The sequence below is a fragment of the Pseudophryne corroboree genome, unplaced genomic scaffold, assembly GCF_028390025.1.
Source record: "Pseudophryne corroboree isolate aPseCor3 unplaced genomic scaffold, aPseCor3.hap2 scaffold_191, whole genome shotgun sequence".
NCBI classification, from domain to species: Eukaryota; Metazoa; Chordata; class Amphibia; order Anura; family Myobatrachidae; genus Pseudophryne; species Pseudophryne corroboree.
This window is the reverse complement of record NW_026968548.1, coordinates 385,692-397,719: the sequence shown is the minus strand read 5'-3', so window position 1 is coordinate 397,719 and position 12,028 is coordinate 385,692. Positions and strand designations below refer to the sequence as shown.

At 40.4% G+C, this 12,028-nt stretch overlaps 3 non-coding genes across 3 annotated transcripts; 2 read left to right on the top strand and 1 right to left on the bottom strand.

Moving 5' to 3' along the window:
* Positions 1–10,544: 10,544 nt before the first annotated feature.
* On the top strand, positions 10,545–10,708 carry LOC135003926 (U1 spliceosomal RNA). Its single transcript, XR_010204804.1, has one exon. It is a non-coding gene; the product is annotated as a U1 spliceosomal RNA (small nuclear RNA).
* Positions 10,709–10,860: 152 nt separating this feature from the next.
* LOC135003978 (U1 spliceosomal RNA) lies at positions 10,861–11,023 on the top strand. The gene has a single exon (XR_010204856.1). It is a non-coding gene; the product is annotated as a U1 spliceosomal RNA (small nuclear RNA).
* Positions 11,024–11,847: 824 nt separating this feature from the next.
* On the bottom strand, positions 11,848–12,010 carry LOC135004027 (U1 spliceosomal RNA). Its single transcript, XR_010204898.1, has one exon. It is a non-coding gene; the product is annotated as a U1 spliceosomal RNA (small nuclear RNA).
* Between the last annotated feature and the right edge of the window lie 18 nt (positions 12,011–12,028).

Here is a 12,028-nt window from a genome sequence, read left to right as displayed (position 1 = left end):
CATCCCTACAAAGATGTTAATCAGATACTTGGCTTTGTGGACACTTTTCAGAGAACAAATTTGTTAGCATAAAAATAAAGCCAGAAAATGAAGAGCTGTTTAATCACTCAATTGGATTTTTTTGCCAGCATATTTCTTTTTCTCTGCAAACCACTGCTAAATTGTGCTTCCTAGCTGTTTTTATAAAATCACTGAATCAAATCTAACTCTGATTACATCAGAGAAGGCCAGGTACCCAACACCATAACAGGGGTTTTTGAAATTTTGACTTGTCTACTTAAAGATCACCAAAATCTGATAACAAGGTCAATTACATCCCTGGGTGGGATTGAACCACCAACCTTTTGGTTAATAGCCGTACACACTAACTGATTGCGCCACAGCGACACTTTGCAAAAGTACATACTGACAAAGGCTAATAAGCATTCATCTAGAACGTTTCCTAGAAAAACTTTAAGTAGTCAATAATCTGGAGAGTTTTTGTAAGATGTTTCTTCCATCAACCAATGAAGAAACACATTGGTACTTTCCCATGATGAGTGAGTACTTCAGGATCTCTTGCAATTACATGTGCAGCAGAGTACTGTAATGGAAGCATGCTGGGTCCATAGCCCAGAGGTAGGCAGATTGAAACTATCCTCTGCTATATGCGTTTTTTTTTGTTAATTAAAGTAATCCAAAACTGGGATTGATATTTTTGCTCTTTTATTTTTACTTAAAGTACAATAACTTTTACCATTTTCATTTGTTTTAATAGTATATTGACAGTATTGTTTTCTTTCAAAAATCCACTTAATTTTCTTTACCCGATTATTAAAATGGTAATTGACAAAAACAAACTACATTGTCACCAGAAGAGCAATACAAAATGTACAAGTGATATATTAAAATCATCTTTCCAGCTTGAATTTCAATGATGCATTGGGGCAACGATTTTGTGAGAAACATCTTCACCCTTAAATAAAGATTTTCTTAATTCCTTACCTGTGTGCTAATTAGATATCACCTTGTTTTCACATTAAACAGACTTCCACATGAGAAAGCAGCAAGGATGCAGTGGCGTTAATGTTTCCTGGTGTCAACCTGTATTATTTCAGTAGATATTCAAATGAGGATGCATCTTGCAGCCTTTCCAATGAAGCAAGTTTAATTTAGTAATAGGTGAAAAACCATCCCTGCAAAGGTGTTAATCAGAAACTTGGCTTTGTGGACACTTTTCAGAGAACAAATTTGTTAGCATAAAAATAAAGCCAGAAAATGAAGAGCTGTTTAATCACTCAATTGGATTTTTTTGCCAGCATATTTCTTTTTCTCTGCAACCCAATGCTAAATTGTGCTTCCTAGCTGTTTTTATAAAATCACTGAATCAAATCTAACTCTGATTACATCAGAGAAGGCCAGGTACCCTACACCATAAGAGGGGGTTTGAAATTTTGACTTGTCTACATAAAGATCACCAAAATCTGATAACAAGGTCAATTACGTCCCTGGGTGGGATTGAACCACCAACCTTTTGGTTATTAGCCTTACACAGTAACTGATTGCGCCACAGCAACACTTTGCAAAAGTCCATACTGACAAAGGCTAATAAGCATTCATCTAGAACGATTCCTAGAAACATTTTAAAAAGTCAATAATGTGGAGAGTTTTTGTAAGATGTTTCTTCCATCAACCAATGAAGAAACACATTGGTACTTTCCCATGATGAGTGAGTGCTTCAGGATCTCTTGCACTTACATGTGCAGCAGAGTACTGTAATGGAAGCATGCTGGGTCCATAACCCAGAGGTAGGCAGATTGAAACTATCCTCTGCTATATGCATTTTTTTTTGTTAATTAAAGTAATCCAAAACTGGGATTGATATTTTTGCTCTTTTATTTTTACTTAAAGTACAATAACTTTTACCATTTTAATTTGTTTTAATAGTATATTGACAGTATTGTTTTCTTTCAAAAATCCAATTAATTTTCTTTACCCGATTATTAAAATGGTAATTGACAAAAACAAACTACATTGTCACCAGAAGAGCAATACAAAATGTACAAATGATATATTAAAATCATCTTTCCAGCTTGAATTTCAATGATGCATTGGGGCAACGATTTTGTGAGAAACATCTTCACCCTTAAATAAAGATTTTCTTAATTCCTTACCTGTGTGCTAATTAGATATCACCTTGTTTTCACATTAAACAGACTTCCACATGAGAAAGCAGCAAGGATGCAGTGGCGTTAATGTTTCCTGGTGTCAACCTGTATTATTTCAGTAGATATTGAAATGAGGATGCACCTTGCTGCCTTTCCAATGAAGCAAGTTTAATTTAGTAATAGGTGAAAAACCATCCCTACAAAGATGTTAATCAGATACTTGGCTTTGTGGACACTTTTCAGAGAACAAATTTGTTAGCATAAAAATAAAGCCAGAAAATGAAGAGCTATTTAATCACTCAATTGGATTTTTTTGCCAGCATATTTCTTTTTCTCTGCAAACCACTGCTAAATTGTGCTTCCTTGCTGTTTTTATAAAATCACTGAATCAAATCTAACTCTGATTACATCAGAGAAGGCCAGGTACCCTACACCATAACAGGGGTTTTCGAAATTTTGACTTGTCTACATAAAGATCACCAAAATCTGATAACAAGGTCAATTACGTCCCTGGGTGGGATTGAACCACCAACCTTTTGGTTAATAGCCTTACGCAGTAACTGATTGCACCACAGCAACACTTTGCAAAAGTCCATACTGACAAAGGCTAATAAGCATTCATCTAGAACGATTCCTAGAAACATTTTAAAAAGTCAATAATGTGGAGAGTTTTTGTAAGATGTTTCTTCCATCAACCAATGAAGAAACACATTGGTACTTTCCCATGATGAGTGAGTGCTTCAGGATCTCTTGCACTTACATGTGCAGCAGAGTACTGTAATGGAAGCATGCTGGGTCCATAACCCAGAGGTAGGCAGATTGAAACTATCCTCTGCTATATGCATTTTTTTTTGTTAATTAAAGTAATCCAAAACTGGGATTGATATTTTTGCTCTTTTATTTTTACTTAAAGTACAATAACTTTTACCATTTTAATTTGTTTTAATAGTATATTGACAGTATTGTTTTCTTTCAAAAATCCACTTAATTTTCTTTACCCGATTATTAAAATGGTAATTGACAAAAACAAACTACATTATCACCAGAAGAGCAATATAAAATGTTCAAGTAATATATTAAAATCATCTTTCCAGCTTGGATTTCAATGATGCATTGGGGCAACGATTTTGTGAGAAACATCTTCACCCTTAAATAAAGATTTTCTTAATTCCTTACCTGTGTGCTAATTAGAGATCACCTTGTTTTCACATTAAACAGACTTCCACATGAGAAAACAGCAAAGATGCAGTGGCGTTAATGTTTCATGGTGTCAACCTGTATTATTTCCGTAGATATTGAAATGAGGATACATCTTGCTGCCTTTCCAATGAAGCAAGTTTAATTTAGTAATAGGTGAAAAACCATCCCTACAAAGATGTTAATCAGATACTTGGCTTTGTGGACACTTTTCAGAGAACAAATTTGTTATCATAAAAATAAAGCCAGAAAATGAAGAGCTGTTTAATCACTCAATTGGATTTTTCTGCCAGCATTTTTCTTTTTCTCTGCAACCCACTGCTAAATTGTGCTTCCTAGCTGTTTTTATAAAATCACTGAATCAAATCTAACTCTGATTACATCAGAGAAGGCCAGGTACCCTACACCATAACAGGGGTTTTTGAAATTTTGACTTGTCTACTTAAAGATCACCAAAATCTGATAACAAGGTCAATTACGTCCCTGGGTGGGATTGAACCACCAACCTTTTGGTTATTAGCCTTACACAGTAACTGATTGCGCCACAGCAACACTTTGCAAAAGTCCATACTGACAAAGGCTAATAAGCATTCATCTAGAACGATTCCTAGAAACATTTTAAAAAGTCAATAATGTGGAGAGTTTTTGTAAGATGTTTCTTCCATCAACCAATGAAGAAACACATTGGTACTTTCCCATGATGAGTGAGTGCTTCAGGATCTCTTGCACTTACATGTGCAGCAGAGTACTGTAATGGAAGCATGCTGGGTCCATAACCCAGAGGTAGGCAGATTGAAACTATCCTCTGCTATATGCATTTTTTTTTGTTAATTAAAGTAATCCAAAACTGGGATTGATATTTTTGCTCTTTTATTTTTACTTAAAGTACAATAACTTTTACCATTTTAATTTGTTTTAATAGTATATTGACAGTATTGTTTTCTTTCAAAAATCCAATTAATTTTCTTTACCCGATTATTAAAATGGTAATTGACAAAAACAAACTACATTGTCACCAGAAGAGCAATACAAAATGTACAAATGATATATTAAAATCATCTTTCCAGCTTGAATTTCAATGATGCATTGGGGCAACGATTTTGTGAGAAACATCTTCACCCTTAAATAAAGATTTTCTTAATTCCTTACCTGTGTGCTAATTAGATATCACCTTGTTTTCACATTAAACAGACTTCCACATGAGAAAGCAGCAAGGATGCAGTGGCGTTAATGTTTCCTGGTGTCAACCTGTATTATTTCAGTAGATATTGAAATGAGGATGCACCTTGCTGCCTTTCCAATGAAGCAAGTTTAATTTAGTAATAGGTGAAAAACCATCCCTACAAAGATGTTAATCAGATACTTGGCTTTGTGGACACTTTTCAGAGAACAAATTTGTTAGCATAAAAATAAAGCCAGAAAATGAAGAGCTATTTAATCACTCAATTGGATTTTTTTGCCAGCATATTTCTTTTTCTCTGCAAACCACTGCTAAATTGTGCTTCCTTGCTGTTTTTATAAAATCACTGAATCAAATCTAACTCTGATTACATCAGAGAAGGCCAGGTACCCTACACCATAACAGGGGTTTTCGAAATTTTGACTTGTCTACATAAAGATCACCAAAATCTGATAACAAGGTCAATTACGTCCCTGGGTGGGATTGAACCACCAACCTTTTGGTTAATAGCCTTACGCAGTAACTGATTGCACCACAGCAACACTTTGCAAAAGTCCATACTGACAAAGGCTAATAAGCATTCATCTAGAACGATTCCTAGAAACATTTTAAAAAGTCAATAATGTGGAGAGTTTTTGTAAGATGTTTCTTCCATCAACCAATGAAGAAACACATTGGTACTTTCCCATGATGAGTGAGTGCTTCAGGATCTCTTGCACTTACATGTGCAGCAGAGTACTGTAATGGAAGCATGCTGGGTCCATAACCCAGAGGTAGGCAGATTGAAACTATCCTCTGCTATATGCATTTTTTTTTGTTAATTAAAGTAATCCAAAACTGGGATTGATATTTTTGCTCTTTTATTTTTACTTAAAGTACAATAACTTTTACCATTTTAATTTGTTTTAATAGTATATTGACAGTATTGTTTTCTTTCAAAAATCCACTTAATTTTCTTTACCCGATTATTAAAATGGTAATTGACAAAAACAAACTACATTATCACCAGAAGAGCAATATAAAATGTTCAAGTAATATATTAAAATCATCTTTCCAGCTTGGATTTCAATGATGCATTGGGGCAACGATTTTGTGAGAAACATCTTCACCCTTAAATAAAGATTTTCTTAATTCCTTACCTGTGTGCTAATTAGAGATCACCTTGTTTTCACATTAAACAGACTTCCACATGAGAAAACAGCAAAGATGCAGTGGCGTTAATGTTTCATGGTGTCAACCTGTATTATTTCCGTAGATATTGAAATGAGGATACATCTTGCTGCCTTTCCAATGAAGCAAGTTTAATTTAGTAATAGGTGAAAAACCATCCCTACAAAGATGTTAATCAGATACTTGGCTTTGTGGACACTTTTCAGAGAACAAATTTGTTATCATAAAAATAAAGCCAGAAAATGAAGAGCTGTTTAATCACTCAATTGGATTTTTCTGCCAGCATTTTTCTTTTTCTCTGCAACCCACTGCTAAATTGTGCTTCCTAGCTGTTTTTATAAAATCACTGAATCAAATCTAACTCTGATTACATCAGAGAAGGCCAGGTACCCTACACCATAACAGGGGTTTTTGAAATTTTGACTTGTCTACTTAAAGATCACCAAAATCTGATAACAAGGTCAATTACGTCCCTGGGTGGGATTGAACCACCAACCTTTTGGTTAATAGCCATACACACTAACTGATTGCGCCACAGCGACACTTTGCAAAAGTACATACTGACAAAGGCTGATAAGCATTCATCTAGAACGTTTCCAAGAAAAACTTTAAATAGTCAATAATCTGGAGAGTTTTTGTAAGATGTTTCTTCCATCAACCAATGAAGAAACACATTGGTACTTTCCCATGATGAGTGAGTGCTTCAGGATCTCTTGCAATTACATGTGCAGCAGAGTACTGTAATGGAAGCATGCTGGGTCCATAGCCCAGAGGTAGGCAGATTGAAACTATCCTCTGCTATATGCATTTTTTTTTGTTAATTAAAGTAATCCAAAACTGGGATTGATATTTTTGCTCTTTTATTTTTACTTAAAGTACAATAACTTTTACCATTTTAATTTGTTTTAATAGTATATTGACAGTATTGTTTTCTTTCAAAAATCCACTTAATTTTCTTTACCCGATTATTAAAATGGTAATTGACAAAAATAAACTGATGAGGATACTACTGCAGTCTTTGTTTCGTCTGTACCCGCTGAAAGAGCAGCAAAAGGTGGAGATCTTGATGGGACAGTTGAAAGGGCTTGCACTTAGAGAGGTTACTTCCTGGCCTACTGAAGAGAAGAAGACTGTGGACCAGATCCTCAACAGGCTTGCTACCACATTTGACACAAGGACAGTGTCAGAACTTAAAATGCACTTCTTTGCTCGAAAGCAACAACCAGGAGAGTCACTACGGGGCTATGCCCTCAGCTTGCAGGAAGCACTCAGAGATGTTCAGCAAGCAGACCCTGAGCAAGTGCATGACAAAGAGAAAATGTTATTGGACCAGTTCACTGAAGGTGCAAGGGGCGAATTTGTAAAACTCAGCTGCGACTATTGAGATTGCAGAAGCCTGGAAGCACATTCCTGGATTTTAAAGAGGCTGCGATTAAAGTTCTAGGCTCCAGTCTTACTTCAGGGGCTGTTCCACAAGAGTCTATTCCAGAGATGCCACGGTATCAAGAGAATTCTGATGCCCAGGAGTCAAGTTTTAAAGGAGCTACTTACCCACCTACAGTAAAAGGAGTGACAGTGCCATGTTCAAAGACATGCATATTTGACTCTTCTAGTGAGTTACGAAGTCTGCTGGCTGAACTGACACGTGGTGTGACAGAGATGCGCAGAGACCTGCAGATTCTGAAGAGACAGCAGGCACTGCTCCATGAAGAAATGGAATGGTGCCAGGAGAGGAGACCACTGAACAGTTCCCAATGGGACCTACATAGAAACAGGGAGACACTTTTTTCCAACCACTTTGCCTCCCAAAGGCGACCCATTTTTCAAAGCTGTGAAGGAAGCGGACAAATTAAGAGAGAATTTGAGCAGCCAGATCATTTAAACTCCAAATTCATGTGGTTAACCCGTTATGTTAGCCAAAGCCCGGTGGTTCAAGTTTGCATCAATGGAGTCTCAATGCCCGCTCTCTTAGACACTGGATCACAAGTGACCACAATACAAGCAACACAGTTTGAGCAGCATTGGACTGAGGAACAGATGTTTCCGTCAACTTCCACATTGATAAACCCGATTGCAAGCAATGGGCACTGCATCCCTTGCAAAGGATACTCGGAAGCTGAAATTCAAATCGGACGAACAGTGCTACCACAGCAAGGCTTCATCATCACCACTGCCCAAGATGATGGATTGCCTCCAGTGATAGTGGGCATGAATGTGTTGCGGAACTGCTGTGAGGAGCTCGTAGCAGCACTCCAAGGAGAGTTTCAAACTGACAAGCTCCAGGAGAAACAAGGCCTTCAACCTGGGATAGCCAAACAAAAGGGAAGAATGATAACAGAATTATCTGTAAGAGAGGAACATGAAAAAAATAAGGCTAGCCAAATAATGATAGAAATGCCCATCTCCAGTGTCCAGATTATCCGAAAGAATGCTTCAATGTTAGGCATGAATAATATAGCATCCAGTTCTAGAAACTGTGAGCAACCTATTCAAGGAACCAGTTTTGACCACCTGCAAGATAAAAGTCAGATGATAAGACACCTCAAAGCCTTACTGAAGATTGGGAAATACCTGACCAAGCGACAAAGGCAAGAATCCTCGCCAGAACTCCTGAAGTTGTTGAGACAGCGAGAAAGGCTGTTTGAAGAGAAAGGACAGTTGGTTCGATGTAGTGTGGATCCTAATACTCATTATAGGATCAGTCAACTTGTAATTCCAAGACAAAGTGCTTGTTATGTGCTTGAAGAATATCACGACAAGTCAGGTCACCCTGGGTGCAAAAGGATGGAAACAAGCATCTGGAAAAAGTTCTTTTGGGTTGAAATGAGGGAAGACATCAAGAGATGGTGCCGAAACTGTCCAACCTGTTCTGTAAGAAGAACCTTGCTGCCTCTTTCTCTCCAGAATCCATTGTCCCAAACCAGCTGTGATACTGAATCCCAAGATGGAATGGAAGAGGCTCATAAAATGTATTTACAGCAGACTAAGGTGGTTTGTCACCGACAAGGAGGCAAGAAGACTAGGGCTTGCAAAACAGAAAACCACCATAGTCAGCTGCAGTTTTGTACAGCATGTCCCAAAGACAGTTTAGAAAGAGTTCAATACTCATCCATGGCAGGGGGGTTGAGGTTTCCTAGACAAACTTTTCAAGACCATATACTGTCCAGATTTCAACCGATTGCTTTCTCTCTCTGTCTCTCCAAAGGGCCTTGTTGGGGAACTGTCCTCAGATAAGAGGATTCCCTGAGTGTATGGTGTGTCGGTACACGTGTGTCGACATGTCTGAGGTAGAAGGCTCTCCTAGAGAGGAGCAGGAGCAAATTAATGTGGTGTCTCCATCGACAACGCCGACACCTGACTGGATGGATATGTGGAATGTTTTAAGTGCTAATGTAAACTTATTACACAAGAGATTAGACAAAGCTGAAGCTAGGGAACAGTCAGGGAGTCAACCCATGCCTGTCCCTATGTCGCAGGGACCTTCGGGGTCTCAAAAGCGCCCACTATCCCAAATAGTTGACACAGATACCGACACGGATTCTGACTCCAGTGTCGACTACGATGATGCAAAGTTACAGCCAAAATTGGCTAAATGTATTCGATATATGATATATGATTATTGCACTAAAAGATGTTTTGCACATCACAGAGTCCCCTGTCCCTGACACGAGGGTACACATGTATAAGGGAAAGAAACCTGAGATAACCTTTCCCCCCTCACATGAGTTGAACGAATTATGTGAAAAAGCTTGGGAATCTCCAGACAAAAAGCTGCAGATTCCCAAAAGGATTCTTATGGCGTATCCTTTCCCGCCAATGGACAGGATACGGTGGGAATCCGCCCCTAGGGTGGATAAAGCATTGACACGCTTATCCAAAAAGGTAGCGCTGCCATCCCAGGATACGGCTACCATCAGGGACCCTGCTGACCGCAAGCAGGAGGTTACCCTAAAGTCCATTTACACACATTCTGGTACCTTACTCAGACCGGCAATTGCGTCGGCCGGGGTTGTAGCGCGGTGGCAGCGGAATTGCAGACCCGTCCTCAATTCCTGCTAAAAGTGGAATCATCCTTTCATATGAACCAACCTATTGTGATGCCTGTGGCTACGCGTGACTTGGAGGATTCCGAGTCCCTTGATGTGGGCAGGGCTTTGAAAATTTACGTGGCCAGAACGGCTAGAGTCAGAAAAACAGAAGCACTGTTTGTCCTGTATGCAGCCAACAAGATTGGCACCCCTGCTTCAAAGCAGACTATTGCTCTCTGGATCTGTAACACGATTCAGCAGGCGCATTCTATGGCGGCAAATCCATCTGCGAACTACAGGTAGTGCTGCAGGGCCCACACCCTTTTACTTGCCTTACAGAGCAGCTCTGGAGCTGTTACAGTGCCCAGCTGCTGCAAGAATTCAGCTTGAATGCTTCAGGGGCAGGGGCATAGCCAACATGAGCCCCACACCAAAGGAGGGTGGAGGTGTTTAATGCAAACTAGGGGTCAGCCAAGCGCCGCAAAAGGCCACCATGCCCTGCACGCCCCTTTTCTCTTTTCATATGCAGACGAGGGTTGAAGCCAACTTTGACCAACTGCTTGGATGACATCACCATATGCAAATCCATCTGCGGCAGGCCTTCCCCCAGGAATGCTTGCACTAGTTGTTGCATTTGGTTTGTTGTTTGGGGGTGCTTCAGTATTAGGCAGCCTTCTGCCCTCCCATGTTCATCTGAAAATATATGTTCTCCCTGCAGTTGTTGTCCCAAGATGAGAGTTCCCTTGTGCTGCCTCAGTTGAATCTCCTTTACTTGACAGAGATGTGCATGAGCAGCGGCCCTCCCCAGCCCTATTCCAAATCATACTTATTTTGCATAGGAGATACCATGGTCATGAAGATTTTTCTCCCAGGGTGAGGTTCATTCATTGCATTTTGGGTATGCTGACCCCTGTGATTTCCCCAAATGTGGGAAACTCGACTGCATTATTTGTGGTAGTGGGAGGCTGTGTTTGTGATTTCTTCTGGTCAGCTCTGGTAAAAGTCAGATTTCTTTGTTTCAGATTTTCCTTTAGCCTTGTTCTTCTTTCGAGAGTTCCCTTGTGCTGCCTCAGTTGGATCTCCTTCACTTAACAGGGGGGTGCCCGAGCAGCGACCCTCCCCAGCTCTAGCCCAACTCCTACTTACCTGCCAGGTGAGATACTATGATCATGAAGGTGCTTCTCCCAGGGCAAGGCTCACCCATTGCACTCTGGGTGTGCTGCCCCTGCGATTTCCCCAAATGTGGGAAACTTGACTGCATAATTTGTGTTTCCCCTGGTCGGCTCTCGTATAATTCAGATCTCTTTGTCTCAGATCTCTCTCCAGCCTAGTTTGCTGTCTGTTTCCACTTCTCTTTTCTTCAGCCGCTCCCTTCTATACCCTTGTGCACTATCCTGACTTCTCCTCCCGTCTGCTTACTTTGTGCCTTCCAATGCACAATGCAAACTACAGGTAGTGCTGCAGGGCCCACACCCTTTTACTTGCCTTACAGAGCGTCTTTGGAGCTGTTACAGTGCCCAGCTGCTGCAAGAAATCTGCTTGAATGCTTCAGGGGATGGGACATGGCCAACATGAGCCCCACACCAAAGGAGGGTGGAGCAGAAGGCTGCCTAATACTGAAGCACCCCCAAACAACAAACCAAATGCAACAACTAGTGCAAGCATTCCTGGGGGAAGGCCTGCCGCAGATGGATTTGTGGTGATGTCATCCAAGCAGTTGGTCAAAGGTGGCTTCAACCCTCGTCTGCATATGAAAACAGAAAAGGGGCGTGCAGGGCATGGTGGCCTTTTGCGGCGCTTGACTGACCCCTAGTTTGCATTAAACACCTCCACCCTCCTTCGGTGTGGGGCTCATGTTGGCTATGCCCCAGCCCCTGAAGCATTCAAGCTGATTTCTTGCAGCAGCTGGCCACTGTAACAGCTCCAGAGCTGCTCTGTAAGGCAAGTAAAAGGGTGTGGGCCCTGCAGCACTACCTGTAGTTTGCATTGTGCATTGGAAGGCACAAAGTAAGCAGACGGGAGGAGAAGTCAGGATAGTGCACAAGGGTATAGAAGGGAGCGGCTGAAGAAAAGAGAAGTGGAAACAGACAGCAAACTAGGCTGGAGAGAGACCTGAGACAAAGAGATCTGAATTATACGAGAGCCGACCAGGGGAAACACAAATTATGCAGTCAAGTTTCCCACATTTGGGGAAATCGCAGGAGCAGCACACCCAGAGTACAATGGGTGAGCCTTGCCCTGGGAGAAGCACCTTCATGATCATAGTATCTCACCTGGCAGGTAAGTAGGAGTTGGGCTAGAGCTGG